The sequence below is a fragment of the Castor canadensis genome, chromosome 9 (genome assembly GCF_047511655.1).
Source record: "Castor canadensis chromosome 9, mCasCan1.hap1v2, whole genome shotgun sequence".
In the NCBI taxonomy this organism is placed as follows: Eukaryota; Metazoa; Chordata; class Mammalia; order Rodentia; family Castoridae; genus Castor; species Castor canadensis.
The window spans coordinates 12,575,657-12,594,675 of NC_133394.1; the positions used below are offsets into that span (position 1 = coordinate 12,575,657).

The following is a 19,019-nucleotide window of genomic DNA, read 5'->3' on the forward strand; positions in this document are numbered from 1 at the left end:
ACATCTTCAGTCCATTTTGCTCTAGTTATTTTGGAGATGAGGGGCGGTCTCAAGAACTATTTTCCAGGGCTGACCTTGAACCTCAATTCCCCCCAATCTTGGGCTCCCAAGTAGCTAGGATTACATGAAACACTGACACCCAGCTCCCTCAGCCTGCATTGCACACTCCTTTCTACCTCTTCATCTGGCCAAGTCCTACTTATCCTTTCGGTTTCAACTGAAGATTCACTTCCCTCTACCCTGAACAGAGTGCCAGTTGTGTCCCCTGGTTGCAGGTTCTCACCCATTCCTTGAATTGCTGGAAATGTCTTGTTAAGTTAAACCTATAGGAAGCCATTGATTTGACTGCTCCCCCACTAGGGACAGGATCTAGATCCCTTGACTTCTGCTGAAGTTCCCATGAAGTCCCCACTGCCAACAAAAGCCCCACACATCCTAGCTCTAAAGAAACATTTGTAACAATGCTGGAATGTTCTTGATTTGACCATAGACGTATGTATGGGTATACTTAGGCTAACCTAACCCACATTAGAAAATTATTATTTCACCTGTCAAGACCAATCTTCTTATCTGGAGTTCAGAGCTTCCCAGAATCCTCCTGTCACTCCAAGTCAATAGTCCCTTTCTGTACTTAAGCCTCGAGAACGTTATTCCCTCCACAGAGAATGTGAGGCTCTGCCTCTTATCACACCAAAACATAAACACCCACCAAAGACAGCTCAAACTCAACCTCCCCTGTGGAACCTGCCTTGTCAAGGCCAACTCGAATCCCTTGCTCTTCTGATTACATTGAGAACTACTAAAAGTCTGCCCCGTAACACTGCATTTAGTGTTCCCAGTCTTCTTGTACCACTGCTGTGAAAAACGCTGTCAAACACTGGCCACTGTTTTCTCTCTGGCCTTTCTCATTTCTTATCTCACTTCAGCACAAAGTCAGACCTGAACTCACATCACAGAGAAGGAAGCAGGAAAAAAAAACAATACTAATCTCTGTGCTTTGTCTTCCAGAAGCCTGAGTTTCTGGGTGGATGGATATATATATATGTGTGTGTATATGAATGTGTATATGTATAAATAGATAAATGATATAGATGTAGATATAGAATATTAGGGTTTGGACTCAGGGCCTTGCACTTGCCAGGCAGGTGTGTTACCATCTGCCCCCAGCCTTAGATCATAAGCTGCTCGACAGAAGGGATTTCATAAAATCTCCTCTTGGCATCTCCCTCCTGTGGCACGATAAAGGTAAGTGAACAACTGAATAAACCATGTTCCCTAGAAGGAAAATCCAGATCTCCCACTGGGGTCTCCAAGAGGAATATATCCCCTCAGGCACCCAGTGATGCCTGACTCAGGTTACTGCCCACCGAACCTGAGAACACGGGACGCAATTTCACCCACTGTGAGGAGAAACAGGTACGTTAACACTGAACCTGAAGACCCCTGTAGCTGTAGGGGCAGACATGGTGAATGGACCTGTGGAGGACACCTCTCACATCCTCACAGTTGTGCCTTTGTTGTGGGCTTGGGTCATGAGGCTCTCTCCTGCACAGCTACTCTTGGGCAAGCCTCAGAGTGGCTATTTTTCTTAGAGTCACTGAAAGAAATGGACCAAGTCTCTTCACTGAGTGTTTCCTGTCATACTCTAACTGCTAGTACTGAGTAACTTTCCATCAGCTTACTGAAGGTCTTTATGTAGTTATCTAAGTACAGGGATAAAAGAAAAGCCAAAAAAAGGAGGGTCTTGGGCTGGGCCCCTGTGGTTCATGCCTGTAATCCTAACAATGTAGGGGGCAGAGATCAGGAGGATCGAGGTTCAAAGTCAGCCCGGGCAAACAGTTTGTGAGGCCCTATCTCGAAAAAGTTCATGAAAAAGGGCTGATGGAGTGGCCCAAGGGGTTAACCCTGAGTTCAAACACCAGTACCACAAAAAAAAAAAAAAAAAAAAGGAAGGGTCTTGGATTGGAATATATTAGTGCTTGTTTAAATAAATGATCTCAGCAAAATTTTTTTAAAAGTCCTGAGAAATCATAAATAGATACTCCATTAGAAAAGAGCATCTATTTGTGTAGTAACTGCGTGAAAAATCCTAAGGTATGAAATATTAAGAACATAAAACCTTAACTAGAAAGCAATGCCGTTTTTGGAAATCACATTAGTGCACATTTAGAGGAGGGGGCTTTGTGCTAACAAAGCAGTCACTCTACCACTTGAGCCACACTTCCAGTTCATTTTGCTCTGATTATTTTTGAAATGGGGTCTTTCCTGGACTGGCCTTGAACTATGATCCTCCCAATCTCAGCCTCCCAAGTAGCTAGGATTAAAAGTGTGAGCCACCAGCAATGAGCCAGTGTACTTATTTTAAACTTGTTGACTTCTTTTTTACTGGCCCCAAAATAGCTCACAATTATAATAAGATAATAATTATTTTTGTTTATTTATTTTTTTGTTTGTTTTACAGTACTGGGGTTTGAACTCAGGATCTATGCCTTGAGCCACTCTACCAGCTCTTTTTTGTGTGATGGGTTTTGGGGGGTTTTTTTGGCCCAGGCTGAATTTGAACCCCAATCCTCCTGATCTCTGCCTCCTGAGTAGCTAGGATTACAGGTGTGAGCCACTGGTGCCCAGCTAACATGAGATATACTTCTTCTTTTTTGGGGGAGAGGGCGTTATTGGGGTTTGAACTCAGGGCCTCATGCTTGCTAGGCAGGTGCTCTACTGCTTGAGCCACACCTCCAGCCCAAGATGATTTTTGTTTATTTTTTTGCAGTACTGGGGTTTGAACTCAAGGCCTTGAGCTTGCTAGGCAGGCACTCTACCACTTGAGCTACTCCTCCATTTTTGTTCATTCTTTCCTCATTGCCAACTTCAACACTTTGTCATGCAACTGACAGTGTGAAGATTACTTATCACTTAACTCAAAAGATGTACAGCAATTTCCAGGTCAATACAGCAAGGTTTTTCAATAAGGAGAGCTCTGATGTTAAATTCTCATAAAAGGAAAACCTACAGTGAAACAAGTGGCTTAAACTGCATTTTTAAACCAGGAGGGCTTAGAAGCCTGGGGTGAAGAGTTGCACTCAGGCCATCCTTGTCACAGCGAAACACTGGTCAGATCTTCACAAGGCGCTTATGGGGTCTCATTCCACACCCTTGAATCTCATTCCAATGTAGAACTGCTATCTCATTTTCTCTCAAGCTTCCTGATCTTGGCTCTTTGTGGATCTATAGGTCTAACAGTAGCCAGGTCTTTGGTGGCTTTGTCTTTGATGTTGTTCTGATCAGTATTTGTATCAGACAACTTGGAGGAAGGCCAAGGGGAGGGTGTATCCCATGATTTGAAGGAGGGCTTCCCCACAGAGACCAGGGCAGAGGAGCCAGAGAAGCCACAGAGGTCACTCACACGCTCAAGCAGACAAGCAGAGTTCCTGTCTGAGTCTTCTTCAGTAAATCTGGGCTCCCGTCCTTACCCCAGGGTTAGTAAGTTTGCATTTGAAATTGCCTCTAATGTAGCTATCTCATTTGTTTTGTAATTCAGCTTTGCTCCTCTCTATAGATTTCTTTCACCTCCTAAACCCCATCTCAGTGTCTCTCCCAGGAATACCTGCTGCCAGCTCAACTGTTTGACCACAATCCAGGTTTTCAGATATTGGGCAAGATCTGATACCCAGCTGGGACTCTAGTCACTGATTGAGCATAACCTCAACTGGGATTCAAACAAGCCCAATCATGCAAGAGTGCAATGGAGCAAAATTTTCAAATCTCTGAATGACACAAAGCTAAAAGAGATGGCGAAGACGATGAAGACTTTTCAAAGCTTTTAAGGCCGTGGAAGGCTGGGTTCGAGAACAACAGAGTGAAATTTAACAAGCCCTATGTTTGGATTCCAAACACCATCTCATAAATACAGATGAAGGAAAAAATGGCTTGACTATTTTATGTGAAAAGACCTTCGTGTTTTTGTTAATCACAAGTTCATTGTGATGTGACTTAGTTGCTCTAAACACTAATCCTCTTGTGGGCAAATTAATGGGATCGAGTCCAAATCACACAAGGCGATAATCCCACACTTTGAACTGCGTACTCACGTTACCTCCATTTTGCAAGAGGGTCCCTGGTAACCACAGACAACTCGGGGGGAAGCAGACCATGATGGAGAGGCCTGGGATCTCCACCACAAAATGACTTGCTGAGACAACTACCTAACTAGAGCAGTTACTCTACATCAATTCAAACTCTTTGGACAACTCATTGGGTTTAGTCAAAGAGGGACTATGAATCCTAATGACAGACAGGGTGGCCAGTGAGATGGGATTCCTAGGTATGGCTAAACTAGTTGTTTACCTTTGGCATCTTCTAAGATTCTTTGATTCCTATACAGTACTGGCTTTAAATATTTTGACTATCACCCCTAGAAACGGGACTGGCTCATAGAATCCAAGGCTACAATACGAGTGAGCTGAGTGTAAGGGTTAGAGCCAGAAAACAGAATGACTGCAGGAAAGCTGGCAGTATTGGTTTCCGGTTTCTCCCCTCTGCTCCGTTCTTCTTTGTCTGTTTGACATAGCTTTTTTTAGATTCTAGTCCACTTGCCCAGAGAACTGGCTTTCCCTCAGCCCCAGCTCTGAGTCCCCAGTAGAAGAAATTCTGCTTGGCATAACTTGGATTATAGCCCTGTCTCCATCAACTGTGGTCAGGGGCAAGGGTATCTTAGACAAGCATGGTTGCTTGAAACCCTTCCCTGTCACTTAAGAAGGGGCAGTTAATGAGATCATTCTGTGGCAAGCTAATACCCTAAGCTTTTTGCACCAGTTTCTTAGCCATTTTTTTTTTCCAGTACTGGACCTTGAAATCAGGGCCTTTACCTTGAGCTATTCCACCAGCCCTATTTTGTGAGTTTGGAGATAGGGTCTCTTGAACTATTTGCCCCGGCTGGCTTTGAACCTTGATCCTCCTGATCTCTGCCTCCTGAGTAGCTGGGATTATAGGCATGAGCCCCTGGAGCCCGGCTTCTTAGCCTTCTTGAATATCAAAGACCTCCCTGTGAAGCTGGAGAAACTGTATTTTCTTCTACACAAATAAACACACGGTTTTGTTTATGTTCCTAAGAGGTTCCAGAATCTTGGGATGTATCCATTGATCCCAGATTAAGAAACCTTGACCTAGAGAGGGAAATGCCTGTGGGAGAAAAATATGACTATCTGACGTCAAATAGCTGAAGAATTATTGGGGAAGAGAATTACATTAGGAAAATGCATGCACAGTAAAAAGAATAGAGTGCTATATGCAGATGTAAATGTGCTTCTCTCTCTACGTAGCATAATGAATTCTTACTTTTTTTGTGTGTTTTTCAATTATCCTATGAGGCACATACATGGTCACTTTTATAATCAGATAAAGCATTTTTTTTTTCCTTTGGTACTGGGTTTGAACTCAGGGCTTTCCACTTTCAAAGCAGGCGCTGTAATGCTTGAGCCACTCCTCCAGTCCAAAGACAAAGCATTTTTTTTTAAAGGAAAATAACTAAATTTCCAGCTGTCCCAAAGGAGACTTTAGAACAGTCACACAGATTTTGACTCCATGATACTGGATGTCATTGGAATGATAACACTGTCCCTGCCTCTATCCTTGTTCTCCTATAATCTGTCCTTAAAACAGAAACCAGTTATGCTAACACATAGATTAGAGCCGATCTCTCTTCTCAGAGAGCCAAAGTCCCTGTGATGGCCTCCAAGCCTCCACAGGACCAGGCCCCTGTTGGGCCTCCAACCTCATCTCCAACAACTTGCCCTCCCACTTATCTGACTCCTCTGAGCCCCTCCTCAAGTGTCTCCAGGTGGCACGTTCCCAGTGAGAACCACCCATTTTATTTGTTTAATAACTTTTTTATTAGGATATATTCATTATACAAGGGGGGGGGATTCATAGTGACAATCCCTCAGCCTCCCCCCACCCCACTTAAAGCAATTGCAAGAGGTTTTCTAGTTCTATTTTATATACGTATATGAAGTCCATCAACCACATACTGTCACCTTAATCTCCTTCCTTCACCCCTCCCCATTTTAGATCACAGCCCCCTTGCCCATCACCACTGCTGCTCTCTGTGATCCTCCTTACTCTCCTGGCTTTCTTTTTCCCACAGGATTTCTCACCAACACATTAGTGGAAGTCACTTTTTTTTTTTTAATTTTTTTTGAGATAGGATCTCTCTATGTAGCCCAGGCTGGCCTTGAACCTGAGATCCTCCTGCCTCAGTTTCCCAAGTGCTAGAGTTATAGGTGTGAGCCAGCACAAGCAGTTCTAAATCACTTTCTTATGTCCTTAGTTACTAGTCTTCTCCTCACGGGACTGTAAGAGGAATTTCTTCTTCTTCTTCTTCTTCTTTTTTTCGTAGCACTGGGGTTTGAACTCAGAGCCTCACACTTGCTGCTTGCTTGGCAGGCGCTCTTACTGCTTGAGCCATTCCACCAGGCCCCTATTTTTTCTTTCCTTTTTTTTTGTCTGATTTGCTTAATCCAAGCACCCAGAATGGTGTCTAGTTAACAGCAAACACTCAGTGGACATTTATTGGAGGGAGGGAGGGAATGAGGGAGGGAGAGAGGAAGGTTAAGAGGGAAGAATAGAGGAAAGGAAAAAGGGTAAGGGTGAAGACTTGAGGTGGCCACACAAAAATGGACATGGTTTCATAGGAAAGGAATTCCTGAAATGAGGGAGAAATTTGGGTTGGCCAACTTCAAAGATTTACTGCAAATCTAAGATTCTACAATGATAGGACTCTTCCCTTCTGAGATCATAACTCAGATTCTTACTTAATTCCAACTTATTTGTTTGTTTGCTTCTTTGTCCTTGAGATAGGGTTTCACTATGTTGTTCAAGCTAAGCTGGAACTTCCGAGCTCAAGAGATGCCTCCTGCCTCAGTGTCTCAGGTAGCTGGCACTACAGGTGCAGGTTGCCACTGCACTAGGCTTTACTTCAAGTTATTGTTTGTCAAGTGTGTTCCACAGGAAGCATTTGAGTGCAAGAAAGAGAAACCATTCGGGTGATATTAAATCAAAAGAGAGGTTTTCATTTAACACAAGAAATCTCATGGGCTCTCAGGGCAAGAATTCCAACATGGGCCCTGGAAAGGCTGAAACCAGATGGCTTCAGTCCTTTTGCTGCTTCTCTTTCCCTCAGCAGACATTTCATGTCTCCTTACTGGGGTGCTACAAGATCTACCAGCTCCGGGGCCCATCACTAACTATCTAGAGTCACTGGTCCAACTCCAAATTCCTCAAGAACAAATCTAATTGTTGGCACAGTCTATCAATTGTTTTCCCATAGATGAAGTGGTACTGTGAGCTGTCACCAGAGACAGCAGCAGCAGGCAATGAAACCATGACCAAAGAGTCCGCCCTGTTGGGCTTAGGAAGGGAGACCTTTCCCAGAGAAGCAGCACATGGATTGAACCAGCAAATTGGCCAGCACGCCAAGGCACCACCCACTGGAATCTAACTGCATTAGCATTCTGAACCATCTAATTGCATTTCCTAAGCAATTTCCTGTCTGGAAGAGGTTGCTGATTTCTTTGAAGCTAAAATAGTCACATCCCTCACTTATAAAAATAATGAACAGCTTTCTGAGAAACTTCTGAGGAAATTTTTCTACCACCTGGAAAAGCACAGCAAGAAGATTCATCACCCAGAAGAGGAGTGGCAGTGACTTTACCCTGGAACAGAGCTGACATGTTGCAAAATTCTGCACCATGATCACAGATGTACATACAATTGCTTTTTTTAATATCAGAAATAAGCTTTTTGAATTGCCATATAACAAAAATACAGAAATGAGCACAAATAATAAGTGTTCAGTTGTATGAAATTCCAGAAGCAAACATACCCATGTAATCAGCTCCCAGACAAAAATATCAACATTATCACCCTAGAAGATGCAGTGCCCCTCCCCACCAGGTCACCAGTCTCCTGACTTCCTAGATTAACTTTGCCTAAAATACCTGTTTAAGACTTTAGTCTAACTCTATTGGAATCAGCACAATGAATCCCCCTGTAAAAAATATATGGTAATAAAAATGAAAGTAAAATTAAAAAAAAATACTTTTGTCATTTTTTTTCTCTAAGGTTGACTATATTTTAATTTTTTTAATTTTTAAATACTTTTTTGGTTTTGAAAGTTTTAAAATATGCATTTTTAAAAATTATTTTTGGTGGTACTGGGATTTTGAACTGAGGGCCTTGCACTTGCTAGGTAGGCATCCTACCACTTGAGCCACTCCACCATCCCCAGTGGAGGTGTCTTCTATGGATCCAACAAAGATGAAGAAAATTGCAGACACCTCTCCTGGGGAGTCTGTTACCAATGCTGTGATCACAGTGCCAGATTACTTTGCACTCGGCATCAGACAACCACAGACGCTGAAACTATTGCTGGTCTCATGATACGTAGAATTATCCATGAGCCAACCAAGCTGCCATCACTTACCGCTTAGAGAGGAAGGTTGGAGCCGAGAGAACTGTGCTCATTTCTTAATTCAGGAGGTGGCACTTTTGATGTGTCAGTCCTCACAATTTAGAATGGGATCTTTGAGGCCAAATCTACAGTTGGAGACACCCACTTAGGAGGAGAAGACTCTGACAACTGAATGGCCAATCATTTTACTGCTGAGTTCAAACACAAGGATGAAGATCATCAATGAGGAGAGGATCTGATGTCTCCATATTGCTTGTGAACAAGCTAAGCCTACACTCTCCTCCAGCTCTCCGACCAGTATTGAAACTGATTCTGGTTATGAAGGAATCAACTTTATAACTCCATCACTTGTGCTTAACTTGAAAAATTGAGTGCTGACCCGTTCTGTGTCATTCTGGACCCTGTAGGAAAAAGTCCTTCGAGATGTCAAACCAGACAAGTCACAGATGCACAATATTGTCCTGGTGGGTGGTTCCACCCATATCCCCAAGATTTGGAAACTGCAGCAAGACTTCTCCCATGAAAAAGAGATGAATAAGAGTATTAACTCCGATGAAGCTGGTGTTATGGTGCAGGTGTCCAGGCAGCCATTCTACCTAGAGACAAGTCTGAAAATGTTCAAGATTTGCTGATCTTGGATGTCACTCCTCTTCCCCACGTACTGAAACTGCTGGAGGCATAACTACCTCATCAAATGCAACACTGTCACCCCCACCAAGTAGACGACTACCTTCACTTCCTACTTGGAAAACCAGCTGGGTCTGAGGCTGTACCACCCTCACTGTAATTTTAGTTTTAATTTTCCTAATGACTAGTCATTTTGAGCACATTTGTTTTCTTTTTCATTAAACTAATAGAAATTCTTTCACAGTTTTGGAGGTTGAAGTTCACCATCAAGGTCTGAGCCACGCTCCCTTTGAAGGTTCCAGGGGAGAATTGTTGCCTGCTTCATTCAGCTTTGGGTGGCTGCAGTCTTCCCTGTTTTGGCAGCACAAATCCAATGTCTGCCTAGGTCTTCAGTGGTTTCTTCCCTGTATCCCTCTGTTAAATCCCTTTCTTCCTTTTTCTGATAAAAACACTGTGATAGGATTTAGGGCTCACCCTAAGAACAGGATGATTTTAATTACTTGCCAATATTGTTTTTCTGAATGAGTTCACATTCACAAGTCTGGGGCTTAGGATTTGGACATGTATTTTGAAGGGCCACCATTCAGAGCACCATACAATGGTACACTTGGTGGTGGGAAGGAATTAGAGGTTGAAAGTGTGGTCTTCCTCAAGTGTGCACTTCTGTAAGTGACTGTGCACACTACCACATTCAAGAGCACACAAGCTGAGTAGCCCTTCTCCAATATGCTTGGGACTATAAGTGCTTCAGATTTGGAAGTTTCTTGAATTTGGGAATATTTGCAGACACTTTACTTTATTGAGTATCCTGACACAAAAAATCTGAAATGCTCCAAGATCTAAAACTATTTTTTGGTCCTGGGGATGGAGTCCAGGGCCTTGAGCAAGCTAAGCATACAAGCTACCACTGCACTGCACCCTCAGTCCTACAAAGTCTGAAACTTAGAATAGCTTACAGAAACAACAGTAAGGTGGCCCACTCTGTGAGTCCATCTTACAGGTACCTGGATCCCACAACAGAGTGGAAAGAGAATGTTCTCTGGATTAGTCACACCTGGATGGGAACTGACTCTGCCAGTTACTGGTTGTATGACCTTGGCAATTTTCCTTAGGCCAGTCTAGTCTCTTCATTTGTAACAGGCCAGTCATGATACTGACCTTGGAGTGTCCCTGGAAAATCAGAGTTATTGTCAAGCCTGTAACACAATGCCCAGGTGTCTCCTGAACACACAGAGCCAGGATGCCTGTATTCTTTGCTGGTGCTGTTTCAGCATTCAAGTCTTGGAGCTCCCCAGCTATGGGAGAGGCTGGCTTGGTCCCTTATGTCCTACCTTTGCCAGTCAATCTACTAAAGTTTCCAATTAACTAAGTCTCTTACTGACTCTGGGTAAGAATGTAGTGACCTTTCTAGACTGTTCCTTGGAGCCCCTGCTGTTCATAAGTCTCAGTTACTCCATTCAGCTCCATAAACCATAGAGTAAGTTTGTGAGGAGTAAAAAGGTGAATTCCCTAGTACTCACCCTTAGCACGGGGTCCCTGGTGACAAATTCAAGTTCAGGGCTCGTCCATTAAGCCAAGCAGCCCATCATTTGTCAAAGTGAGAAGATGCTCATACCTGGACCATTCCTGCAGTCCAGGACCATTGAGTTACAGGGCCCATTGCTCCTGACTCCAGACCCTGATATGCATTCCATCACTAGCTGCCCCATTCGGTCCTCAGCCCTCAACTCCTCAATAAGCTGACTCCTCATTTTCAATTCACTGCTGACACATAGCCATCAGAAGCCCAGCTCTGAGTCTCCTCATTGACTAGCTCAGAGACGTTTGAATTTGTCACCAGGGACCCAGTGCTAAGGGTGAGTACTCGGGAATTCACTACAGTCTTACCCAGAGTCAGTAAGAGACTGAGTTTATTGGAAACTTTAGTAGATTGACTGGCAAAGGTAGGACATAAGGGACCAGGCCAGCCTCTCCCATAGCTGGGGAGCTCCAAGACTTGAATGCTGAAACAGCACAAGCAAAGAATGCAGGCATCCTGGCTCTGTGTATTCAGGAGACACCTGGGCATTGTGTTACAGGCTTGACAATAACTCTGATTTTCCAGGGACACGTGGGATTCTAACAAATCACTTAATTTCTCTGAGCTCCCCTGGGAATCTCATTAAAATGCAGACCTCCAGTCATCTGCTGTGGCTGGGTCCCAGTTCCCCAGTGATGCCACCACTGCTCATCAGGAGACCACAATGAACGACAGGGAGCAAGCAACATTTGGGATTCAGATTCTCTGGTTTCCCCAACAGTTCTACACTCAGGATTTCCTGAAAATTATTCATGCAACTTCTTTTTCTTTTTTGCTGAAAGCTATCTTCTTCAGGTCACATAGCTTTAGGGCAAGCCAGATAGAATGGAGGAATTCTGGAGGCTGGGAAGCCCAAGATCAAAGCATGGTTAGATTCAGCAAAAGATAGAGCCTTCTCACTGTGTCCTTTCATGGTGGAAGGGCTTAAGCACATCTTTTGATGTGTTATCTACCGTGTTTCTTGTTAAGTATCCGTAAATATTTTGCTCATTTTAAAATATTGGACGTTTTCTTTTCCTTTTTTTTTTTTTTGCTATTGACTTTTTATAGTTGTTTATATGTTCTGGATTTGGTCATTTATCAGATGTGATTTGTTAATGTTTTTTCCTCAGTGTGGAGCTTAACCATTCAGTCTCTCAACAGTGTTTTTCAAAAAACAAATATCCTTAGTTTTGAGAAAGTCCAGTTTATCATTTTTTTCTTTTTTATCTCATGCTTTGAACGTCAAATCCTTTGGCACTTTGCCTAGCTTAGTGTCACACAGATTTTCTCCTATTTTCTTCTAGAAGACTTCTTTTATCAGTTCTACATTTTGGTTTGTGGTCTATTATAAGTTCATTTGCATATGTGGTACAAGGCACAAATCAAAGTTTTGTGTTGGTTTTTTTTTGTCCTTGGCTATCAATTATGGAAAAGACTGTCATTTCTCCTTTGAATTGTCTATGCACCTCTGTCAAAAATCAGTTTGTTACATGCCGGTGTGGAAGTTGAAGCAGGCTGCCAGTGGCTCATGCCTGTAATCCTAGCTACTCAGGAGGCAGAGATCAGAAGGATCAGTTTGAAGCCAGCCCAGGAAAGTAGTTTGCAAGACCCTATCTCAAAAACCCTACACAAAAAAGGGCTGTGGAGTGGCTCAAGCTGCAGGCTCTGAATTCAAGCCCCAGTACCGCAAAAAAAAAAAAAGAACAAAAAAAATCAGTTCAACAAGCTGGGCACCAGTGGTTCATGCCTATAATCCTAGCTACTCAGGAGGATGGTGGTTTGAAGCCACTTGAGCCACTCCACAGCCCTTTTTTGTGTAGGGTTTTTTGAGATAGGGTCTCGCAATCTATTTTCCCGGGCTGGCTTCGGAACTTGATCCTCCTGATCTCTGCCTCCTGAGTAACTAGGATTACAGATGTGAGCCACTGGTATCAGGCCCTACATGAATTTTAGAATCAGCTTGTCAATTTGGGAGGTGAAATGTTTTTGACTGAGATAAAGGAATATAGATTGGAAATGTCTTGAGTTTATAGATCGATCCAAGGGAAAATTAACAACTTAATAATACTGTTTTTGGAAAGGATACTGGGGTTTGAACTCAGGGCCTCATGCTTTCTAGGCAGGCACTCTATCACTTGAGCCACTTTTCCAGCCTCTGATATTATCTTGATTCACAAACTCAGCATATCTTACTCAGTCTTTTTAAAGTTGTCTCAACAATGTTGTCTCTTGAATGTATGGGTTTATAATTGCCAATAAATTTGAATACTTTTTGTCCAGTATCTCTTTTAAAAAATATTTTATTGGCGGTACTGGGGTTCGAACTCAGAACCTCCTGCTTGCTAGGCAGGTGCTCTACCACTTGAGCCACTTCACCAGCCTCTTTAAACATGTATAATATCCCCCACATACACACAGCTTTGGAGACTCCAATTGCACAAGTATTAGACTGCTAGAAGTGATCTTGCTTTCTTCAATCTCTGTTGATTTTTTTCCAGACTTCTTTCCCTCTCTGCTGCATCTTGCTGTGTATTTAAATCCAATAATCTGTGGTGTCTCATCTACTGTTCATTCACACATCACATTTTTCATGTCAGTCCTTTTCATCTTTAGAAGTGTGATTTAGGTCTTTTATTGCTGCTGTTGTTGTACTGGGGTTTGATCTCAGGGCCTCACACTTGCTAGGCGGATGTCCTACCTGTTGAACCACTCCACCAGCCTCCAGTCCTTTTTGCTTTTAGTTTGTTTTTCAGATAGCGTCTCCTGATAATTTCCTGTGGTCTTCCTGTCTCCATTTCCAGAGGATCTGGAATTATAGGCATGGACCACCACACCTTGTTTTTGAGATAGGATCTTGCTAACTTTTGTTCAGACTGACTTTGAACTGCAGTCTGTCTCTGCCTCCTGAATAGCTGGGATTATAGGCATGAGCCACCATAGCCAGCTTGATTTAGGTCTTTAAAATATATTCCATGTCTCTATTTCATTCCTCTAGCTTCCTGAACATCTGAGACCTAGATGCTTTTTGTTTTTTTTATAGTGTTGAAGATCAAAGCAAGGCTTCAAACATGCTAAGCAACTGCTCTACCACTGGGTTACACACACACACACACACATACACACACACACACACACACACACACACACACTCACACACATGAGATTGAGTTATAACAACTGTTCTAATGTTTTTGTCCACTAATTTTTTTCATCTGTGTCATTTTTAGATTGGTTTTGATTGATTTTTCTCATTTTTGGGTCATATTTACCTGTTTCTCTTTCATTTCTTTTTCTTTGTTTCAGTACTGGGATTTGAACTCAGGGCCTAAACCTTGGAGTCACTCTACCAGCCCTTTTTTGTGATGGATTTTTTTGAGATAGGGTCTCATGAACTACTTAACCTGAACTGGCTTCAAACCAAGATCTTCCTGATCTCTGCCTCCTGAGTAGCTAGGATTGTAGGATTACAGCTTCTCTTTAATTTCTGATTGGATATTAGACATTGTAAATTTTATATTGTTAGGTAAGGAGTATTTTTGTTTTCCTATAAATATACTGAGTTTGGGGCTGGAAGCATGGCTCAGGTGGTAGCATGTTTGCCTAGCAAGAGCAAGGCTCTGAGTTCAAACTTCAGAAACTTTGTTTCTAGAACATGTTTACTTTGAAAACTCTTGAACCTATGGGGTCTTTTTTCTTAAGTTTTCTTAGGGAAGACCTAATCTAGGGCTAGTTTTAACCACTACTGATATAAAATCTTCAGAGAACTTTACAATACCCTGTAAATTATGAGGCTGTCTGTTCTGGCTGGGGGAAGAGAAACTATTTGCAAGCGATGTAACTGGTAGTTTTCAACCCTTCTTGTCCTTTCCAGTGTTAGCCTCAGGTAGTTTCTTCACCTGTATCTACTGATCCAGTATTCAACTGAAAACTTGAGGGTGACTGCTTGAGTGGGGGGAGCCCTCTCTCTGGTGTTCTTTCCTGCCTGGCAATCTATCCTGCAAGCTCTAAGGGCATCAGCCACCCCAGTCCCCCAATTCCTTTCTCTCAACTCAGAGAGACCTCCTCACTCCCCATGCTGTGGCATAGAAAGTCCCTGCAGACATGTCTGGGGGGATTATCCTCGGTTCCTGACTCTAAGCATTACTGTCCTCCGTTTTTGTTTGTCCAATGTCACAAACATTGTTTCATATATTGTGTCATCCTTTCTTTAAAAGTTGTTTCTTCCTTTTTTTTTTTTTTAAGAGTATAAAGCAAGCACAAAGCTTATTGAAAGGATAGCAAAGCACCCTGACAGGTGGGACTTAGTGGAAGAGCTAAGCACAAAAGTTGTTTCTTTTACTCCATCTCGGTTGGAGCTGAAGCCTTGGATTGCCTACATCTTCTTCTTGGTTCTAGGAGTATTTCATTTATTTCAGTCACAAGTTCTCTGATAAACGTATGCATTAAAATACCTTCCAGGCAGAGATGTGGCTCAAGTGGGAGAGCACCTAACTAGCAAGCACAAAGCCCTGGTTCAAACCCCAGTATTGCAAAATAAAAGCCCTCAAAAACCCTCCTTCCGTTCTGTAACTATTTTTGCACTCTCCTAAAGATGGCTTTTGATGGCTAGATGTTCTCAATCTTAATATTGCCCAATATGTTGCTTTATTTAGTTTTTGAACTCAGGGCCTTGATCTTGCCAGGGAGCCAATGTACCTCTTGAGCCCAATATATCACTTTTTGTTCTAGGAATAGTGTTTTGTGTCTGCTTACCTTTCCCAAAGTTAAGAAGTCAGTTTTCTATGTTTTTGTTTTTAAAATATTCTACTTTTCTCACTTTAATCTTTGAAAATTTAAAAATTTTTTTGCAATGCTAGAGATTAAACTAAGGCTTTGCCATGCAAGGCAAATGCTGTACCACTGAGCTACACGGGTCCTCAGTTTAACTTTTAAATCTACAATCCATCTGACATTGATTATTTTTTTTTCAGTCTGGGACTTGAACTCAGGGCCTTCACCTTGAGCCACTCTACCAGCCCTTTTTTGTGAGGGGTTTTTTCGAGATAGAGTCTCGAACTATTTGCCCGGGCTGGCTTCAAAACGTGATCCACCTGATCTTTGCCTCCTCAGTAGCTAAGATTACAGGCGTGAGCCACCGATGCCCGACTATAGCTGTCATTTAAGAATCCAAACTTAACTTTGATAGAAGTCCACTTGTGGCTGGGCGGGGCATGGGATGAATTCAAATTACTTCCCCCACCCCAGTTTTTTTTAAATAAGGAAATTAGGTTTGGTGAGTCCTGGAGAAGAGATCGTGATTAGGATTCTGTTTATTTTGTGGAGTCAAGTGCAGATGGACTTACAGACTGGTTGTTCAGGAGAGGGCTGGGTTAGAGCTGGAAATGCAGCAGTGTCTGTGTACAATCACCAACTGACAGCTGCACACCCAAAGAAGTACAGGAGGAGCAGAGAGAAGAGGTCCTGGCCCAGGAAAAGAAGTCTGCAAGTTGGGAGCTTGTGGCTCACATATGTAATCCCAGCTACTCAGGAAGGAAGAGATAAGGAGGATCAGGGTTCAAAGCCAGCCCCAGGCAAATAGTTTGTGAGACCCTATCTTGAAAAAAACCCATCACAGAAAAAGAGCTGGTGGTAGAGAGCCCGTCTAGCAAGCATAAATGAGGCCCTGAGTTCAAACCCAGTGCCGCCAAAAAAAAAAAAGGCTGCAAAAAACCCCAAGAGCCAGGAAGTAGGTAGGAAGACTCGAAACTGTGCTGTCTCAAAGACCAGGTGACAGAGTGACTGAGAAACATGAAGACTGGAGAGTTCCGTGAGAATTAATGAGGTGGAGGTCACGGGCAGCCTGAGCAAGAATCAGAGAGCAATTGGGATGGCGCCAGAGTAAGCAGGGAACAGAGGGATGGGGAAGGAAGGACCTAGAGGTGCAATTAGCAGAAGTCTGCCTGTGAAAGGAGAGGGCAAAGGTCACAGCTCAAAGGAATATAGAAGCTACAGGATAGCCGGGAGCCTCTGGCTCACTCCTGTAATCCTAGCTACTCAGGAGGTCAGGAGGATCAAGGTTTGAAGCCAGCCTGGGCAAACAGTTTGTGAGGCCCTATCTCGAGCTCAAGGTGAAGCCCCGAGTTCAAGCCCCAGTACCTCCAAAAAAAGAAAAAAAAAAAACCCAGAAGCAGATACAGTATATAGAATAGTACATTGTTTTGTATTAGAAGAGAAATCCTCTATGTTAAAAAATTTAAAAGGTGACAGATAATTTAACTAAGTTTTTTTTTTTTGTGTGTGGGACTGGGGTTTGAGCTCAGGACTTCATGCTTGCAAAGTTGGCACCACCTGAGGCACAAATCCAGTTCATTTTCTCTGGTTATTTTAGAGATGGGTGTCTTGTGAACTATTTCTCCAGGCTGGCCTCCAACCTCGGTCCTCCCAATCACAGCCTCCCAAGTAACTATCATGAGCTACTGGCATCCAGCTTTTAAATTAGTTTTCAACTAAAACTAAAGTGAACTATGATGTGTTGACTATAATTCCTTTCTTAAATGCAATTATTTTAATTATTCAGTGGTTTATTCAGAAGACTGGTGCTAGTATTAGGGAAGAATTACTTACAGGGTCTGGCTGTATAGCCCAGGCCAGACTCGAGATCCTTCTGGGATTACAGGCATGCTCCATCACAAATAACTAATCAGCTGATGGTATGGAAATACATAACTAATCAGCAGATGCCTGTTATCAACAATTTCATGTCACATTCAGAACAGTAACTCTCTAAAAGACAACTGACCCCATCAGGAAGAAGCTGAATGTCAGCTTCCTAGTCACCGCTGCTAGAAACCCATTGAGCTGGACAGTGAGGGCAAACTGTACTTTTAAATAAGAGGATATGACCACAGACGTGACTGCTGATGCTCTGGATGAAGAACAGGTGGTCTAGATCAGGGGTGGAAATGACAAAGTTCCCCATGAAGCCTGGGTCTTGACGCATGGCTGTGTCTGCCTGCTACTGGGTAAGGGCCTCCCTGGTCCAGACCAAGGAAAACTGGAGAAAGAGCGCTCCTCCGCTGGGGTTGCCAAGCCTGCCCTGGGATGTCACGCTGAGCTTGGTTTCTGTAGGGCGTTCCTCTACCTGTTCCTGTTCCTGTGCTCCTGTGCCTCGTTGCCGGGGGCTCAAAAGAGCCAGCAGAATCTGCAGACTTGTTCACCTCTCCAGAGAAGAGATGACGATGGCAAAGAAGGTGAGAAACCTGGGGGTCACCCCAGCGTGTCCGGCCACCCAGACACCAGCAGCATTGTTGTCCTAAAGACACAGCCTAGCAAGAGAAAATCAGGGAGACCCTGAATTCAGTCCCCAGTACCTCCAAAACAACAAACAATTGTGAATATGCTCCACTTTTGGACAAGAGAATGAAGGAAGCCAAAGCCAGCACCAAGATGACTGGCAAGAGGCATAGGCTGTCCTCTGTCACAGCTTCTAATTCTAATTCGGAGTCCAGGGAAAAGTAAGAATTTTGGCTCCTGAGCTGTAAGTGATGCCTTAAGCCTCCCTGCCCAGAGCCTGCCCCTCTCTCACTCATTCTTTCTCACTCTCAATAAAACTCTACTTTGCAAAAAAAAAAAAATAAAAAAAAGAATTTCGCCAGATGTGATGTATGTCTATAATCCCAGCTTTCAGGAAGTAGAGGCAGGAGAGTCTCAAGTTGGAGTCCAGGCGAGCCTGAGCAACGCAGTGAGACCCTGTCTCCAAAAACAACAGAGGCGTGGCTCAAGTGGCAGAGTACCTGCTTTGCAATTGTGAAGCCCTGAGTTCAAACCCCAGTCCCACCAAGAAATAAACAAAAACAAACATACAAAAAAGTAAGAATTTTCAGAAGTAAAAAAATAAATAAGATCAAATCAGGACAAATAAATATAAAAGGGCACAAAAGTAATGATTCACTTCCACTAAAAAAGTATATGGGGTGTGTGTGTGTGTGTGTGTGTGTGTGTGTGTGTGGTATGGGGAGTTGAACTCAGAGCCTTGCTCATGCTAGGCCAGTGCTCTACCATTTGAGCTATGTCCCCAGCCCTTTTGTTTTTATTTCTGTTTTTGAATCAGGATCTGTCTGCCACCTGTACATGGACTGGCCTCAAATTCATATTTCTTCTGCCTCCACCTTCTGAGTAGCTGAGATAACAGATGTGAGCCACTGCACCTGGCCCACTACTTGCTTTTATAAATAAAGTGTTATTGGAACACACACAAAGGGTGATGAAAAGGATTACATTGAGCATAGTTATACAGAGGTCATGGGGTGAGGTTGTGGCCATGGTGCAGTGGGATGAAGTCTAACAAATGCAGGGCACGCAGGGAGGGCTGGCCTGTGATTGGAG

The 19,019-nt window shown here is 43.2% G+C and overlaps 1 pseudogene; it reads left to right on the plus strand.

Moving 5' to 3' along the window:
- Positions 1 to 1,342: 1,342 nt before the first annotated feature.
- On the plus strand, positions 1,343 to 17,988 carry LOC109693390 (heat shock cognate 71 kDa protein-like; annotated as a pseudogene).
- The last annotated feature ends 1,031 nt before the right edge of the window (positions 17,989 to 19,019 follow it).